Consider the following 17,102-nt stretch of genomic DNA (forward strand, 5'->3'; position numbering starts at 1 on the left):
ATATAAAGAGCTCAGCAAACTTAGCACCAAAAAAGCAAATGACCCCAACCAAAAATGGGCAGAGGATATGAACAAAACATTCACTCCAGAGGAGATCCAAAAAGCTAACAAACATATGAAAAACTGCTCTAGGTCACTGATTGTCAGAGAAATGCAAATTTAGACAACACTAAGATACCACCTCACTCCTGTAAGAATGGCATGCATCAAAAAGGACAGCAGCAACAAATGCTGGAGAGGTGTGGGGACAGAGGAACCCTTTTACATTGCTGGTGGGAATGTAAATTGGTACAGCCTCTGTGAAGAGCAGTCTGGAAAACTCTCAGAAGGCTAGCCATGGACCTTCCATATGATCCAGTAGTTCCTCTCCTGGGCTTATACCCCAAGGACTCCATAACACCCAACCAAAAACAGGTGTGTACTCCTTTGTTCATAGCAGCACAATTCATAATAGCTAAAACCTGGAAGCAACCCAGGTGCCCAACAACAGATGAGTGGCTGAGAAAGCTGTGGTATATATACACAATGGAATACTATGTAGCTATCAAGAACAATGAACCCACCTTCTCTGACCCATTTTGGACAGAGCTAGAAGGAATTATGTTAAGTGACCTAAGTCAGAAAGATAAAGATGTGTATGGTGTTGTTAAAATTCGGGAAGTTGAGTAAGAAGATCTGAAAGGGAAACTAAATGCAGGACCTGACCAAATTGTTAAGTAGGACACCAAAGTAAAAACCCTGTGGTGAGGAGTAGACATGCAGCTTCCTGGGCCAGTGAGGGGAGGGATGGGAGTGGGTGAGAGGGATGGGTCACAGTCTTTTGGTGGTGGGAATGGTGTTTATGTACACTCCTAGCAAAATGTAGACATATAAATCACTAGTTAATTAATATGAGAGGGCGAAAATCAATTATATGTCTCAAAGTTTTTCAAAACACAAACTGAATCTTTTTAATATATAGGCTGTGTAATTGATATGCAGACTCTCTCAAAAGCCTAGACCAAGTAGATCAGAAGCATCCAATAGCACAGCTATATACAAGATACTGGGTACTGTACAGCAAACCCTAACAAAAGGACTTTTCAAAGTTAACCCAATTACCAAATAATGTGATGTTAACATTAACTATCGATTGTCTTTTTGAACCCTAAGACAGCAGGAACCTCACATCTCCACTATAGAGCCCCTACTTCCCCCAGTCCTGGAACCCTTGGATAGGGCCCACTTTCCTGTATGCCTCTCCCAATCCATATGAAATAATATTGCATCAGCCGATCACAACCTAACCAACAGAACGATTGCCACCTCAACATGCTTCACTTCAGACTGTGTCCAGAGACCTCACATGTGGAATGACAACCCTTCAGCTTCATTACTCAGGTGAGACCTTTCCTTTCATAGTATACTCTAATTTCATCTCAGGTGGTTCACTTTCTAACAAAGTCCCAAAACCTAGATACACACCAGTTTCTGTGAGAGAGAGCATATGTTCACACGTATCCATAAACTACTGCAAAATATATATATACTGAAAGCAGAAGTACACTAGAGTTTGCAGTGAGTACCTCCCTAACACTTCCTCTCCACTACTCCAAGCTTTGGGTCCATGATTGCTCAACAATATGTTTTGCTTTGTATGTTAACTCTCTTTTCAGTCACCAGGTTCCAGATGCCTACAGGATTCTGGCCAGGCTTCCCTGGATTGAAGACCCAACCAATGTGTCCTGGAGCTCTGCTTCCCCAGAGACACACCCTATTAGGGAAAGAGAGAGGCAGACTGGGAGTATGGACCGACCAGTCAGCGCCCATGTTCAGCGGGAAAGCAATTACAGAAGCCAGACCTTCTACCTTCTGCAACCCACAATGACCCTGGGTCCATGCTCCCAGAGGGATGGAGAATGGGAAAGCTATCAGGGGAGGGGGTGGGTTATGGAGATTGGGTGGTGGGAATTGTGTGGAGTTGTACCCCCTCCTACCCTATGGTTTTGTTAATTAATCCTTTCTTAAATTAAAAAAAAAAGAGTTCACTGGTAGCTTTCACTTTTAAAATTTTGAGTGTGTTTGGGGGTTGGGGGGGAGTTCTGTATAGAATTTATTTATTTATTTATTTTATTTTTTTATTTATTCCCTTTTGTTGCCCTTGTTTTATTGTTGTAGTTATTATTGATGTCGTTATTGTTGGATAGGACAGAGAGAAATGGAGAGAGGAGGGGAAGACAGAGAGGGGTAGAGAAAGACATACACCTGCAGACCTGCTTCACCGCCTGTGAAGGGACCTACCTGCAGGTGGGGAGCCGGGGGCTTGAACTGGAATCCTGACGCCTGTCCTTGAGCTTAGCGCCACTTACGCTTAACCCGTTGTGCTACAGCCCGACTCCCTAGAATTTATTTTTTTTAATTTTTTTAAAGAATCATTTTCTAGAACATTCTTTTCTGGAGACCTCCTAAGTAAAATATAAGAATTATGCATAATAAGAGAGACTATAAAAAGCAACACCACTGCCCAGGAGGTGGCATAGTGGATAAAATGTTTATGGACTCTCACATATGAGGTCCTAAGTTTGATCTCTGCCATCCCATGTGTCAAATTGTTACTCTGGTTCTGTCTTTGCTTATCCTCCTCTCTCTCATAACTAAATAAATAAATTTGAAAGGAAAGAAGGAGGGAGAAAGAAAGAGGATGAGAGAAAAAAGAAAGGGCAATATCTTTGGAGGCAGAAATACAGAGACTTGAGTCCTGGGCTTGAGGCAAGTGATTATGTCCTGATTATATCCTTGAGTCTTTCTTGCCACCTCACTTGTAGGAAATGGTGTATTATAAAACTTAACAGTGTGATTGTGAAATATATATCTGTGTGTGTGTGTGTGTGTATAACAGCACAGAACCCGCCACGTAGTGAATTCAAAATGACAATAACAGCTAATATTTACTTAGCATTTATCTACTGATTATTGCCCCCTCAATTTATTTAATGATGCTATTTAATCTTCACCACTACCCTAAGAGGTAGATACTAAACTTACGTCCATATATGTTATATATATCTGCCTGCAGACCACAGCTGGTCTAGAGGCAGAGGCAGAGGCAGAATTTGAACCCAATTCACTTACTACTCCGTGTCTAGTACAGTGATTATAAGCTGCTTTTCATGGGTTAGATCTGGCCTCAGTGTCTGTGGTTTGGTTAACAGTATTTTTTTAAAAACAGACTTGATCATCAACACATTAAATTAAGAAGTATTTCACAATTCTGACTCTCTGACTTTTCTTTAGAAATTTGAGGTGGTGCAGTTATAAAGCTTTGGACTCTCAAGCATGAGGTCCCGAGTTTGATACTTGGCAGCACATGTGCCAGAGTGATGTCTAGTTCTTTCTCTCTCCTACTATCTATCTCATAGATAAATAAAATCTTTAAAAAAAAAAGAAATTTGAAGCTCTGGGGTCAGATAGTTGTGTACCCAGTTGAGAATACACATTACCACACACAAGGAGTCAGGTTCAAGCCCTGGATCTCCACCTGCAAGGAGAAGCTTCATGAGTGGTGAAGCAGTATTGTAAGTCTCTCTCTCTCTCTCCCCCGTGTATGTGTGTGTGTGTGTCCCTCAATTTCTCTCTGTCCTATCAGATTAAAAGAGAAAAGAATAATTAAAATGGCCACCAGGAATGGTAGATTCATCATGCAGGCATCAGCAATGATCCTAGGGGCAAAAATTAATTAAATTTAATATAAATATAAGAATCTGAATCTGTGTTCACACATTATCATGTGTAAGGGCTTTATCATGGGTTCCCACCAGCAAGGAAAAGTTTCATGAACAGAGAAGCAGTGGTAGAGGTGCTTTGTTTGTTTGTTTGTTTTTTGCCTCCAGGGTTATCGCTGGGGCTCAGTGCCTGCACCACGAATCCACTGCTTCTGGAGGTTATTTTTTTCCCTTTTGTTGCCCTTGTTGTTTTATCATTGTTGTGGTTATTATTATTGTTGTTATTGATGTTATAGTTTTTGGATAGGACAGAAATGGAGAGAGGAGGGGAAGACAAAGGGGGAGAGAAAGATAGACACCTGCAGAACTGCTTCACCGCTTGTGAAGCAACTCCCCTGCAGGTGGGGAGCTGAGGGCTTGAACCAGGATCCTCCTGCCGGTCCTTGTGCTTTGCACCATGTGTGCTACCACCCCACTTCCTGTTTGTTTGTTTGTTTGTTTTACCAAAGCTCTACTCAGCTCCGGGCTTGTGGTAAAGTAGGGGGATTGAACTGGGACTTTGGAGCCTCAGGCATGAAAGTCTCTTTGCATAACCATTATGCTATCTACCCCAACCTGTGGAGGTGTCTCTCTTTCTGTCTCTTTTTCTATTTCTCTCTCTCTCTCTCTCCATAGGTGTCTCTCTTTCTATGTCTCCTTTTCTCTATCTATCTACCTACCTATCTATCTATCTATCTCTCTACCTCTCAGAAGGGAATAAAACACTGCCAGGAAAGTTGGAATCATCATGCAGGCACCAAGCCCCAGTGGTAACCCACACTTTTAGGGGGAAAAGCTTCAGGAAAGGTAAAGCAGTGATACAGGTGTTTTTCTTCCTATCTCCTCCTTCCCTCCCAATTTCTCTCTGTCTCTATCCAAAATAAATAAGTGCTGGAGAATTTATAAGCAGTGCAGGTTACAGTGGATCAGAGTCAATCAGAAGCATGTGGACATCTTTCAAAAGTATTGGTAGCAGAGCCAGTGTTTTCCAGCAAGAGCAAAGACAGACAGAAGCAGCAGCATGTGTAGTAACTGATAATATCAGTGGACTCAGAACACAAGGCCAGGCACAGCTCTGAGAATACTGGTGGGCTATGTTGGCCTGCCATTAGGTTTGATTTATGGACACTTTCAGCTCAGTGGGCAGGGCCCAGCAGCCCATGTTGCAGACCACTGGCCAGGATACCTCTACACAATTTTACTCAAGAACAAGCAAAACAAAAAACAATTGAATAGATTCAAGCCTCAGGCCACTGAGAGAGGTAAGCTGAATTGCTTAAATCTGAGGCCTCTGGGGAGCTTCTGCTGTGACATGCTACCAGAGTCCCTGATTCTAGTAATAAGCCCTTCTGTCAATTATTAATGACCTGCCAGGTTCTGTCACAAACTCTTGTACTTACCAACATCTCCAAAATCTCTTTCTCTCCTCTCAGCCTTACAGGCAACAGTTCCATTCAAGTCCTCTTGATGTCTGACTCTTAACTTTCACAGTAATCTTTAATCTTCTTGTCCTATCCACACAAAAGCCTGTATAAATGTATATATCTAGTCAGTCATTCCCTTTCTTAAAGATGTTTTGTATGACCTCAGTGCCCATGATACTAGCATTTGAGGCCCTCTGTTTCTGGCCCACTCTGCCTCCTGCCCCAGACTCCACCGTAACAGCACCCACTCAGAGTGGGAACACTGCCTGATACCTCCTTGTGACATTCCATTGGAACTTCTCTATGTCTTCCAGACAGTTCTGACTTGTCCTTTATGATCTCCAGTGTCTTCCTTTTCATTCAAAGGTCTTCCTCAGCACACAGGAAATGGAGTGGCCACAACTTGAACTTCTTCTGCTACTACATTCACTGCACTCCCCTGTAATCATCAGTTTCCTTTGTTCTCAGTCAAGGAGATATCTCCCCCAAGGGAGTGAGAAGTGGTTCTTGAATGAGAGTGCTGAAAATATCTTCCTTTTTTATTATTAAATAGAAATATAATTTGTAAATAAATATGCACTGCTCTGTGGTATTAAAATTAGGAAAAATCATGTCTTGAAAGGCTTCTTAAAGACAAATAGTGAAAACTGGATTGTAAAATAATGAACTGATTTATTCATATGTCTTTTTCACTAACTGAACTGTGAGTCTCCAGAACTGATGGAATGACTGGGTTATAGAATGTTTGGAGTAAAATATGGATGTTGAAATCTGAATGCATGCAGACATGAATGAATCATGTAAAGATTCCCCCACACACACACCACCACCACCAAGCTATTGAGTTTGTAAATGCTAAAGTAGAAACTCTATATATTCAGGACTTCCAGATTCAAAATCCAGTGTTTTCTTACCCCATTTTGGTATAATGGATAGAATTTACATAAAGACAGGAGAATGTGGGGAGCCAGGCGGTGGCACACCTGGTTAAGTGCTCACATTTACAGTGCACGGGGCCCAGGTTCTCCACCTGCAAGGTGAAAGCTTCACAAGTGGTGAAGCAGGGCTGCAGCTGTCTCTCTATCTCTTTCCATCTCTCTCTCTTCCCTCCTCTTAATTTCTCTCTATCTCTATCCAATAATAAATGAATAATAATATTAAAAAAAATAAGACAGGAGAATGTATTCTTCAGTTTGCTCCCAGTGTTCAAGTTTTGATTGGAATATCCCAGGCCAATTTAAGTGCCTGTGAACAACCTTGAGAAATCAAATCTGTGGTCATTCACTCAAGCAAAGATGAATCAGGCTTTGGTTAAGGAAAAGAGTCTTCTGCCCACTCACAGTAAGGAGAGTCCAAGAAGTATCTGAAACCACCCACTTAATTTGTAACCCTGAACCTTGCAGTTAATCTAGTGTTTTGAAGCACAGGGCTCCCTTGACCTCTGAAGGTGAAGGTGGTAGAATAAGAAAAGAATATACACAATTTTAATGCAGGGCTCAACAAAATGTGACAGAAATTTAAGGAAAAACAACAGACATGAACTACAATTGAAAAACAATGAAGAAGAGACTGTTACAAATAAAGATGTTTTCCCTGTTTAAATCAAAGCAAAACATGAAGTTTGTAAAATGGTTTTATATTTGTAAAAAAAACAAAAAGTTTGTTGAAGTCAAAGGAGCTGAGCAGCTCAACCAGTGTTTATCCTTCCCAAGGTCAAGATAAGGTTTAAAATCAGATTTATGGTTCTTTTCAATCAATCTTTCATTTTCTACTCCTGAGCTCACAAATAGAAGTGAAGCAGTGTATTAAAATATATATATATATATATATATATATATATATATATATATATATATATATATATATCTACTGAGTGACAATCTATTCTCCTAGGATATCACCTTCTGGTGTTAAGTATATAAGTACTTCATACATACAGAAAAATGCACTAATTATAAGTACACAGTTCATGAATTTACACAAAAAGAACTAACACTTGTGGGGCAGGCGGTAGTGTAGCGGGTTAAACATACATGACACAAAGCTCAAGGACTGGTGTAAGGATCCAGGTTCAAGTCTTTGGCTCCCCACCTGCAGGGGGGTTGCTTCACAAGCAGTGAAGCAGGTCTGCAGGTGTCTATCTTTCTCTCCTGCTCTCTGTCTTCCCCTCCTCTGTCGATTTCTCTCTGTCCTATCCAATAACAAGAGCAATGACAGCAATAACAATAATAACAAGGGCAATGAGGGCAACAAAAATGGGAAAAAATGGACTCCAGGAAAGAACTAGTACTCGTAACCTCCACCCAAGTGAAGGAAAAGAACATTGCTCCCTCTTGAATGTCCTCTTGGTTGCCATAGATTAGTTTTGCTCCATTTTGAACTTAAAAAAAATTGAATTATGCAATATACACTCTTTTGTATCTGACTTCTTTTGCTTACTATTATGTCTTTGATTCATTCATGTTGTTGCATTTAGCAATAACTTGTTCATTCTCACTGATGATAGAATATCATGGTAGGTATATGCCACATTATTACCTAGTCTAGTGTTAATGAAGTTTGAGTAGTTTCTTTGGTCATTATGCCCAGTGTTCTTTCTACATGTCTTTTATTTAAAAAGATATATATACATATACATATACATATACATATACATATACATATACATATACATATACATATATGTGATAGTTCATATGATATCTATGGTCAGATCTAGTAGAGTATACTAAATATGTCTGCAAAGCTATATACCAACTGTATACTAATACTGTATAATAATAGTGTTGAGTTCCAAATATTCTAAATCCTTTCTAACACTTGACCTTTTCATTTTAGTCATCCTGTTTTTGAGATTTGTTAGTTTCCATTTTCTTTGTAACTAGTGAGGTATCTTTAAATTTACTTATTTGTCATATGAATTTCCGCTTTTTGTAAGCTACCTTTTCTTTTTTTTATTTTTTTTAATATTTTATTTTATTTATTCCCTTTTGTTACCCTTGTTGTTTTATTGTTGTAGTTATTATTGTTGTTGTCGTTGTTGGATAGGACAGAGAGAAATGGAGAGAGGAAGGGAAGACAGAGAGGAGGAGAGAAAGATAGACACCTGCAGACCTGCTTCACCGCCTGTGAAGCGACTCCCCTGCAGGTGGGGAGCCAGGGTTCGAACCGGGATCCCTATGCCGGTCCTTGTGCTTTGCGCCACCTGCGCTTAACCCACTGCGCTACAGCCCGACTCCCCGTAAGCTACCTTTTCAAATCTTCTCCCACATTTTTCTGTTGAGATACCTTTTATTTTTTTATGAATCTGTATAAGAGCTTTATATATTTTTTAGTGCAAGTTCTTTGTCAAGTATTTAAGTTACTTATCCATGATCTCAATTTGCATGCTTCCGTTTTGATGAAAGCAGGCAGTCAAATTGGGTAGAAACTATTGACAGGGTTGCTGAACATGAATATAAGATGACTTGAGAAGGACTTGAAGAGTGAATGATATTTCTCTGTAAAGAAAAATTCCAAGAGATAAAATGGACTGACTGAAGTCTTGAAGGTAAAAGGAGAAGGCAGATAAGTATCTAAGAGAACATTGCTTGACAAAAGTGGTTATCTTATAATTCATGAATAATGGAAAATAAACTGAAGTCTTATACTGAACACCCTCATAAACTTCAAAAAAAAAAAAGCTCTAAGTCCATTTTCATGATGAAGTCTGGCATCCCGACCCCTAAAGGTAATTCAGCATGTATTTACCCTTGCTTGACACCAGTTGACAACCACTTGACTGTCTATAATTAAGAACTCTCTAGCTGAGGCCAGGCCATGGTGCACCCAGTTGTTACCACACACAAGGACCAAACCCCTAGTCTCCACCTTCATGGGGGAAGCTTCAGAAATGATGAGTTAGAGCTGCAGGTGTCTCTCTTCTCTCTCCCTTTCTATCTCTCCCTTCTCTCTCAGTTTCTCTATATCCTATCTAAATTAAAAAACAAAAACCTTTACTGATTTATAAAGGAAAGAAAAAGAACTCTCTAGCTAATGGTGGCCATTATATACTTTTAAAAAATATTGACTATGTTGAATGCCTGAAACTAACAAAATGTTATTCATTGTACCTCAATTTTAAAAAGTAATGCCTGATATAAAACCAAGTAAAAGAGAAAAACAGACAACACACACACACACACACACACACACCAAAAAAAAAAAATCAGAGCCACAGTCCATCCAAAGGTTTAGATCCAGCACCTACCACCTACCATCAACTGCTTCTAGAAAGGCTACAGTTGCAAAACAAAGTCATACTCTACACAAATCAAGAGCAGCAGTTGGCTTTCTTAGAAGAAAGGGGGTAGAGAGCAGGGAGAGACATTCTAGTCTTATATCATTCACTGGATTTTGATCCCTCTTCCATCCTAAGAGAGGCAAAGTTGAAACTAGCAGGCACAGGTCAGCTTTTGAACACATGAAGCCAAGTCCTCAAATCTCCTAGGAGCTACTGAAATGAGTAAGGCATAGAGTAGCCAGGACTAAGTTCAAATGATAAGATTCCTAAAGGAACATGAGTATGCATTTTGCCAAGATTTCTTCTAATTTTGGAATTCAGCTGGAAACTTCTGAACATGGTGTTCCATTTGGCTCCAGCAAAACTCAGTTCTGCATTACTTTTTATTTTATTCTTCAAGATCAGAGCATAATTTATTTGTAGCTTAAAAATCTGTATTTAACACAGACCTCCAGTTTCAGTTTGACAGGAAAACAAACATTTTTTTCTTGTATGCCCCTTGGGGGCTGGAAAGATGTACACAATGGAGAAAAACTCCACTGCTGAACATGAATATTCAGTATTGAAAATTTACACAAACAGGCACCCAGAGGACAAATATTTCATAAAACCCAAAATATGAGTCCTCAAACTTGACACAAAACAGTAGTGATTAAATCCAGAGAGTCCTCAATATTCTCCTACAGTTAGGCAATACAGCATCTTCACTAGCACCTTCTTGTGAAAAAATTCTTACATATTTTGTTTAATTTCTTTATTAGGGGTTTAGTGGTTTACAGTTGATAGTAAAATATAGTAGTTTGTACAAGCTTAACATTTCTCAGTTTTCCACATAACAATTCAATCTCCACTAGGTCCTCCTTTGCAATTATGTTCCAGGACCTGAGCCCCCCCCCCCCAAAGTCTTTTACTTTGGTGCAGTACACCAACAATTCTTACATATTTAAGCAATTTTTTTGAGGAGAAATTGTAACATATCATGGTATTCTGTACTCCAATACTCATAACAAGACTGTATCCTTATCAGTACCTACCTTTACCTCATCTTTCATTCACTTTTGAATGAATGTCTTGGTTTTTATTTGTACCAAATAAAAACCAAATTCTTCAGTAGCTGGAGTGTACAAGGGCCTATAATAGGACAAAAAATGAGAAGAGTTTGGAGTGAGGTTATTAGTCATGTCTCAGAAACTCAACGCGACATCAAACCCCTCCTCAAATAATTGACTTACGTAATTAAAGTCTAATTTTTACCAGCTCCAGCTACTAAGGTCTCAGGAAGGGATTCTGTTTTGCCCAGCTGAATAATATGCTCTAATCAGAACCAGCCACTGTGCTTGGACTTGAGGAGCATATCCAAATATTATGTAGTCATTTAAATTAGATTTATTTCCAGAAGAAAGAGAAACTGTAGATGACCACTTATGGAATAAAAAATTTTGGAGAAGCAAAAAAAATGATTTCATCATGCCATAGACCTAATACATAAGGATTATGGAGAAAGTATTTCATCTTAAAGAAAGAAAAAGATGGGCCGGGTGGTGGCACACCTGGTTTAGTGCACAAGGTCCCGGGTTCAAGCCTCTGGCCCCTAGCTGCATGGGGAAAACTTCACAAGTGGTGAAGCAGTGCTGCAAATATCTCTCTGTCTCTCTCCTTCTCTATCTCCCCAACCCTCTTGATTTCTGGCTGTCTCCATCCAACAAATAAATAAAGATAATAAAAAAAATTAAAAAGAAAGAAAGAAAAAGATGTCAACAAAAGAGGTCACTATCACCATCAGTGGTGCAGTAGTACTGATTCTCCTTGAGCCCTCTTTTAGAATCAATGGCTACTTTCACTGTGGACATTGTAGTTTGCCTCTTGGGTTATTATGAAGATTAACTGAATTAATACACACAAAGTGCTTGGGAGTATGTCTAGTAGTTAGTTGTATATTATTAGGTACTTGTTTCAAGTATTATTTTCACTAAAATTATCATCATTATCATCATCATCATTTACAAGACCATCCAGGAATAGAATTTTAGGACTAGGAAGTCCTACATTGGGGGACAGTGATGTTCTATTTTATCATCTTTTTTGGGGGGGAGTAAGGAGCATCTTGCTATATATCTCCTTCATTGATAGCCAGTTCCATCTTTTACCTTCTATCTATTTAAAAACTCCCCTATTCCATAATTTCTCTTCTTATCCACTGAGGCAAGAAACACTAATGTACCTGGGTAAAAAGAGGAAGAAAATGCTGCCCTGGATACTTGTAACCTTTCCAAAAGAGACTTCGCAGGCAATTAAAGTCCAAGAAATTATAGTGTTAGGAAGTATCCGTGCTGTGAGCAACAGAGGATAACTCCTCAGAGAGATATCAAAACAGTTGACCAACTTCTGGAACCAATTGGCAAAGTAATGCATAATCCCACTAGGTTATGCTGCAAAGGAAGGAATTGTGAGATCCTCTAAGGGAAAATAAAAGGGGGGGTTTCAAGACTGTACTTGTATTGTCTCATTAACTATATATTACTGCTCATAAAATTTTCTGATGAAGGTCCCAGAATGGGAGACATCTCAAGAGACTAGTTCCTTCACTTTCACTACAACTGTCAGTGACTGCCCCCACCCCCACCCCAGCCATTGTAGCCTGTATAAATTTAACACATGGCATTTTTTTCAATAAAGAAAAGGAGTTTAGAGCTGGAAAACAACTCATACCATTTGAATGTGACTTCCATGCTCCACTGAAAGTGGTCTATGGTAGCAATTACTCAGAATTCAGTACTTTTATAGAGAATGTTTCCATTTTCCCTCTCTAATTATAAAAGATAGAGAGAATAACACCTTATATTTATATAGAACTGGTCCATGAGAAATAATACAAATAAAACCATTCTCCCACCAGAATTCCTGGTGGAAGCAACATATTTTCCTCAGACTACATTTATAGATTATATATAGTCTGTCAAAAGTACTGCAGAGGCCAGAATCTGGGTTTTCTTTGGATTTGAAATGTAGTGTTAGGTTTCCTTCCTATTAGGAAAGCAACATTCCTACACAGAAAATGTCCTTTTTAAGTATTGAGTTCATGGTAATTGCCATGGGAAAGAATCTGGTTAAAAACTTCTTGTAGGCTTGGGGCTGGGTGGTGGCACACCTGGTTGAGTGTACATATTACAGTGTGCAAGGATCCAGGTTTAAACCTCTGGCCCCCACCTACAGGGAGAAAGCTTTGCGAGAGATAAAGCAGTGTTACAAGTGTCTCTGTGTGTGTGTGTGTGTGTGTGTGTGTGTGTGTGTGTGTGTCTCTTTCTCTGTCACCCCTTTCCTCTTGATTTCTGGCTGTCTCTATCTATTAAATAAATAAAGATAACTTTTTAAAAATGTAAATATATAATAAAAACCTTTCTTGCTGGGGGAGAAGGATGTTAATTTTTTTTTTTTTTTGCTTTTCAACGTAGCAAAAATGAGCATTTTTCTTTTTAATTAATTTTTTTTAAATTTCTTATTCTAGGGCTTAGGGCTCAGTATCTGCATTACAAATCCACCACTCCCAGCAGCCATTTTTTCTTTTCCTTTCTTTCTCTCTCTCTCTCTTTAATTTCTTTTTTGTTTATTTGTTTATTTTTCTTCTCTTTTTTATTTAATTTGACAGGACAGAAATAAATTAGAAGGGGGGAGATAGAGAGGGTAGGAGAAAGAAAGACACTGCAGCATTGCTTTACTACTTGTAAAGCTCCCCCCTTACAGATGGGGACCAAGGGTTGAAGCCAGGTACCTTGACTCAGGTAACATGAGTGCCCAACCTCCATTTTCCTATTTCTTTATAACCTTTGTACAGCCATAAGTTATTGGTGGTGTGGCATCCTAACTCTATCAGAGTTGTTTGCACATAGTAAAGATAAGTGTTACACTGTAAAACTCTTATGTGTGTCATGGGTCACCATGCATTTCTCATTCTGAGTTGCATTCTGAAATATGTGGAGTGGCCCCTGGAGTTGGCACAGTGCATAAAGCATTGAACTTGGGAGCGTGAGTTTTTAAGTTTGACCCCCTAGCAACGCATCTACCAGAGTGATGCTCTGTTTCTCTCTCTTCTTTTTCTCACTAATTATTAAATAAATATTTTTTTAAAAAATATTTGGGAGCCACATATCTAGTTCACCATTATTTCCAGATGAAGAAATATTCAGAGCTGGATTTATGTTGTGTCAACTAAGTCAATTAGTATCATTGAAGAGACAAGAAAAGTGGCTCTTCAAAGCTTTTGGCTTTGCATTTTCTTTGTGGCATTATTATCATTCATGCTGGTTTGGTTAGAGTAATAGCTGATGCAACAAGTAAGCCTCTAATTGTATCCTAGTGACTCAGCACAACAAACATTTATCACTCTGTGTCAGTGCTGTGAGGATTTTTACTCAACAGGTTATGATTGCCCCAACTAGGCCTCTTCCTTTCTGTGGCTGATTCACTATTCAAGAAGCCATAATTTGACAAGATGGGAGGGATTTTTTTGTTTGTTTGTTTGATTTTTTTTTTTGTAACAACAGAAGGCATACTATTGTAATGTTGTTAAATACCCTATTATGTACAGGATAAATCCTATAATAAGGACGCTTCTTACCTAAGATGTCACTAGTTCCAAACTGATTGAGAAATACTCCCCATTGGGCAGGGGTAGATAGCATAATGGTTATGCAAAGAGACTCTCATGCCTGAGCCTCTGTTTCAGGATCAATCCCCTGCACCAACATAAGCCAGAGCTGAGCAGTGCTCTGGTTAAAAATAATAAATAAATGGATAAATAAATAAATAAATATTTTTTAAAAAAGAAAATGAAAAAATACTGCCCATGACATATACTCCTTCTGCAGCCAGCCAGCCAGCTAACCAGGGTAGAGAAGTAATCAGTAAGATATATTTCTCTGTAAATATCTTAACCTGGAAGAATAGTAACATGGTGTCCACCTAGATACAGGAGGGGCAAAGAAATGAGTACTAGTGGGCAGCTATCTCTAGCAACAACACTGCTGTGGGGAAGTAAGAATTTCTGTAAATTTTCTTGACTAGTAAAAAACTAGTCAAGTTGTCACATGTGGAAATGACAAGATTTGAACTGACCTTCTTGAACTCAGATTTCTGGCCTGTCCTGGTCAATATATTATTAGGTGATTCAGACATAATATCACCAAGTGGAATTTTTGATCTCCCTACCATAATTTTTTTCCTATTGTTACCTTTGCTACAGCAGCAAATGATGACACCATCTTCCTCTACACTTTCCTGCACCCTCATTCCACTGTTGAAGTCTTCCCAATCTTACCTCTAGGATATACACCTGCAGGTGTCATCATGGACTATCATATTTAGACTGAATGACCAAAAGAAACTTCTGACTTCTCTATACTCCACTTATCTCACCACAGCAACCAAAGGGATCATTTTAAACTGTAAAGATGATTTCTGCACATACAGAACCAGTCAGCTTCTTGAGCACCTTGGAGCAGTCAGTGCCCAGCAAGAATCAGGGGAGACCCATTTACTTCACCTCATTGCTCCTTTGGGGTCTGCAGATCCCTCCCATCAAGTTTCTCTACACCTGCTGGTTGCTGGTAGTAGGCCTTTTCCATGGTCACCTTCCACACACCATTCTAGGTACACGGGATGCAACTAGAAAAAACAAAGAATTAATTTCTCTGAGTGAGGAAGCTCATGTGGTCAAATCCATGATCCTCACTATAGTCTACAGAGCCCATAACCATCTTGCTCATGTACCTCTGTTTCATCTTCTGTCCCCTCCACATCTCCACTTCACTACAAGGATGCTGGTCCCATGTCTTTCAAATGTGCCAACTCTTCTTGGTACCTAGGGTCACTGAGTTTGGTAGATTCTTGTCTGTTAGAGCCAGATGCTATTATTCCTGACTCCTTCTCACTGTTCCTAGACCAGATGTCACCTCCTCGAAAATGAGCACACTCCTCAAAGTGCTGTCACTATTATCCCCACTTGTCCAAACTATATCCCCTCCCCTTGTTTCATTTTCTCCAATGCACTTATTACTATTTGGAGATGATATCACTATTCACTTGCTTATATACTATTATTTATCCCTCCACTAGAGCAGAAGGATTTTGAGAACAGGGACTTTGTTAATATCTTCCACAACTGTATCTCCAGCTCTAGAAAAGTACTCGGCATGCTGGAGCTAGCAATATATTGTAAATACAAAATCATCACATCAGTGTATATATAAGAGAATACTGTGACCTTAGAAGACTAAGAAATGGAGAATATGAAGTCTTGCTCCAGATTCATAACGGCTCTCATTAGGGTCAGAAGGGAGTCCCACCAGCCACACTCTCTTCCTTATTAAACCTGTTTCCTCGCCTGGAAAGAAAAAAGAGCTCACTACAGAGGTTCCCTAAAAACAGAAACAGGAAAATTCTCAATTTTAGCTAGAAATTCTCTACAAAGTCCACAGACCCCCATTTTCATTGATGGGTCACTTGAGAGACTTTGTGTACAAGCAAGTAGCCTCTGACATTCTTTCCCTTCAGGCTCAAAACACAGTGCTGAGGAGAATAAGAAGCCTAATGGGGAAAATTTTGAGTGGTGGTGTGGAGGGTACCCTCACTCACCCCTTGGCTACACTTTGTTCTCTTTTCCTCTGGTATGTTCAGGCTGTCGTCTTACTTTCACTAACAGCCAAGCCTACTCTGTGACTTTGAAAAATGTCAGTCTTAAAGGTAGATTCCCAGCCTGGAATCCCTCCGGAACTTTCATGTGTTTGACCACGTAGAAGCTTCTTGGGGACCACAGTCAGGCTGAGGTGGTTCTTGGCACAGACGAATGACTAAGCAGTAGCATCACTTTTGATGTCTTCTTCCATGGCTGTTTATTGTCTTTTACAGATTAACTTCTCCATTGTCTCAATTAACAGCTACTTATTGAACACCTAATGGGGCTTTAAAATGGATTCAAGATCAACTGTGAAGCTAATGTAGCTTAAGCTTCAGGGTCCATGGTTATGTGAAATTTGTCAGACATGCAAAAGTAAAAGATTTTTAGCTTCCATCAGTTAAGATTATCTCTTCTACTCTCACTTGCCCTTTACCATACTCCCTCTTCCTCTGGAATAGCTGCAACATTCTTTAAATTCTTCTGAGACAAAAGTGAATTAGAGACGCATTTGCTGAGGATGTGTTTATATGGTTCAGAGCAGCCTCTGTACATGACAGTTAAATTGATGCTGTCCATCAACGTTCAGGAATTGTTTCTAGAAATATTATGCTGACTCACTCAGCATGACAGCACACAGCCAAACATGCAGTAGAGAATCTGGCCTTGTGAATGTCTAGAGACTATAGAATTGCAGAGCTTGAGATCATGCAGGCAGAAGCTGGACTATGAGAACTCTTCTAATGATCAGACATGTCAAACTGTAAGCAGAGATTTTAGTTCTCATGGGCATCTAGTTCAAAAAGGAAACTGTGTCCTTGTTGTAGGGCACAAACTTATAATGGCCCCATACAGAGCAAATATGTCCGTGAGTCCAATGTTTATGCCTCTCAATTATTTACATTTTAAAAATACAATTGTTTGGGATCAACCCTATTAGAGGAAATACTACATTGTTTTTCTGGGGTTTCCATATACAATTATTG

Source organism: Erinaceus europaeus, chromosome 7 (assembly GCF_950295315.1).
Source record: "Erinaceus europaeus chromosome 7, mEriEur2.1, whole genome shotgun sequence".
Taxonomy (NCBI): Eukaryota; Metazoa; Chordata; class Mammalia; order Eulipotyphla; family Erinaceidae; genus Erinaceus; species Erinaceus europaeus.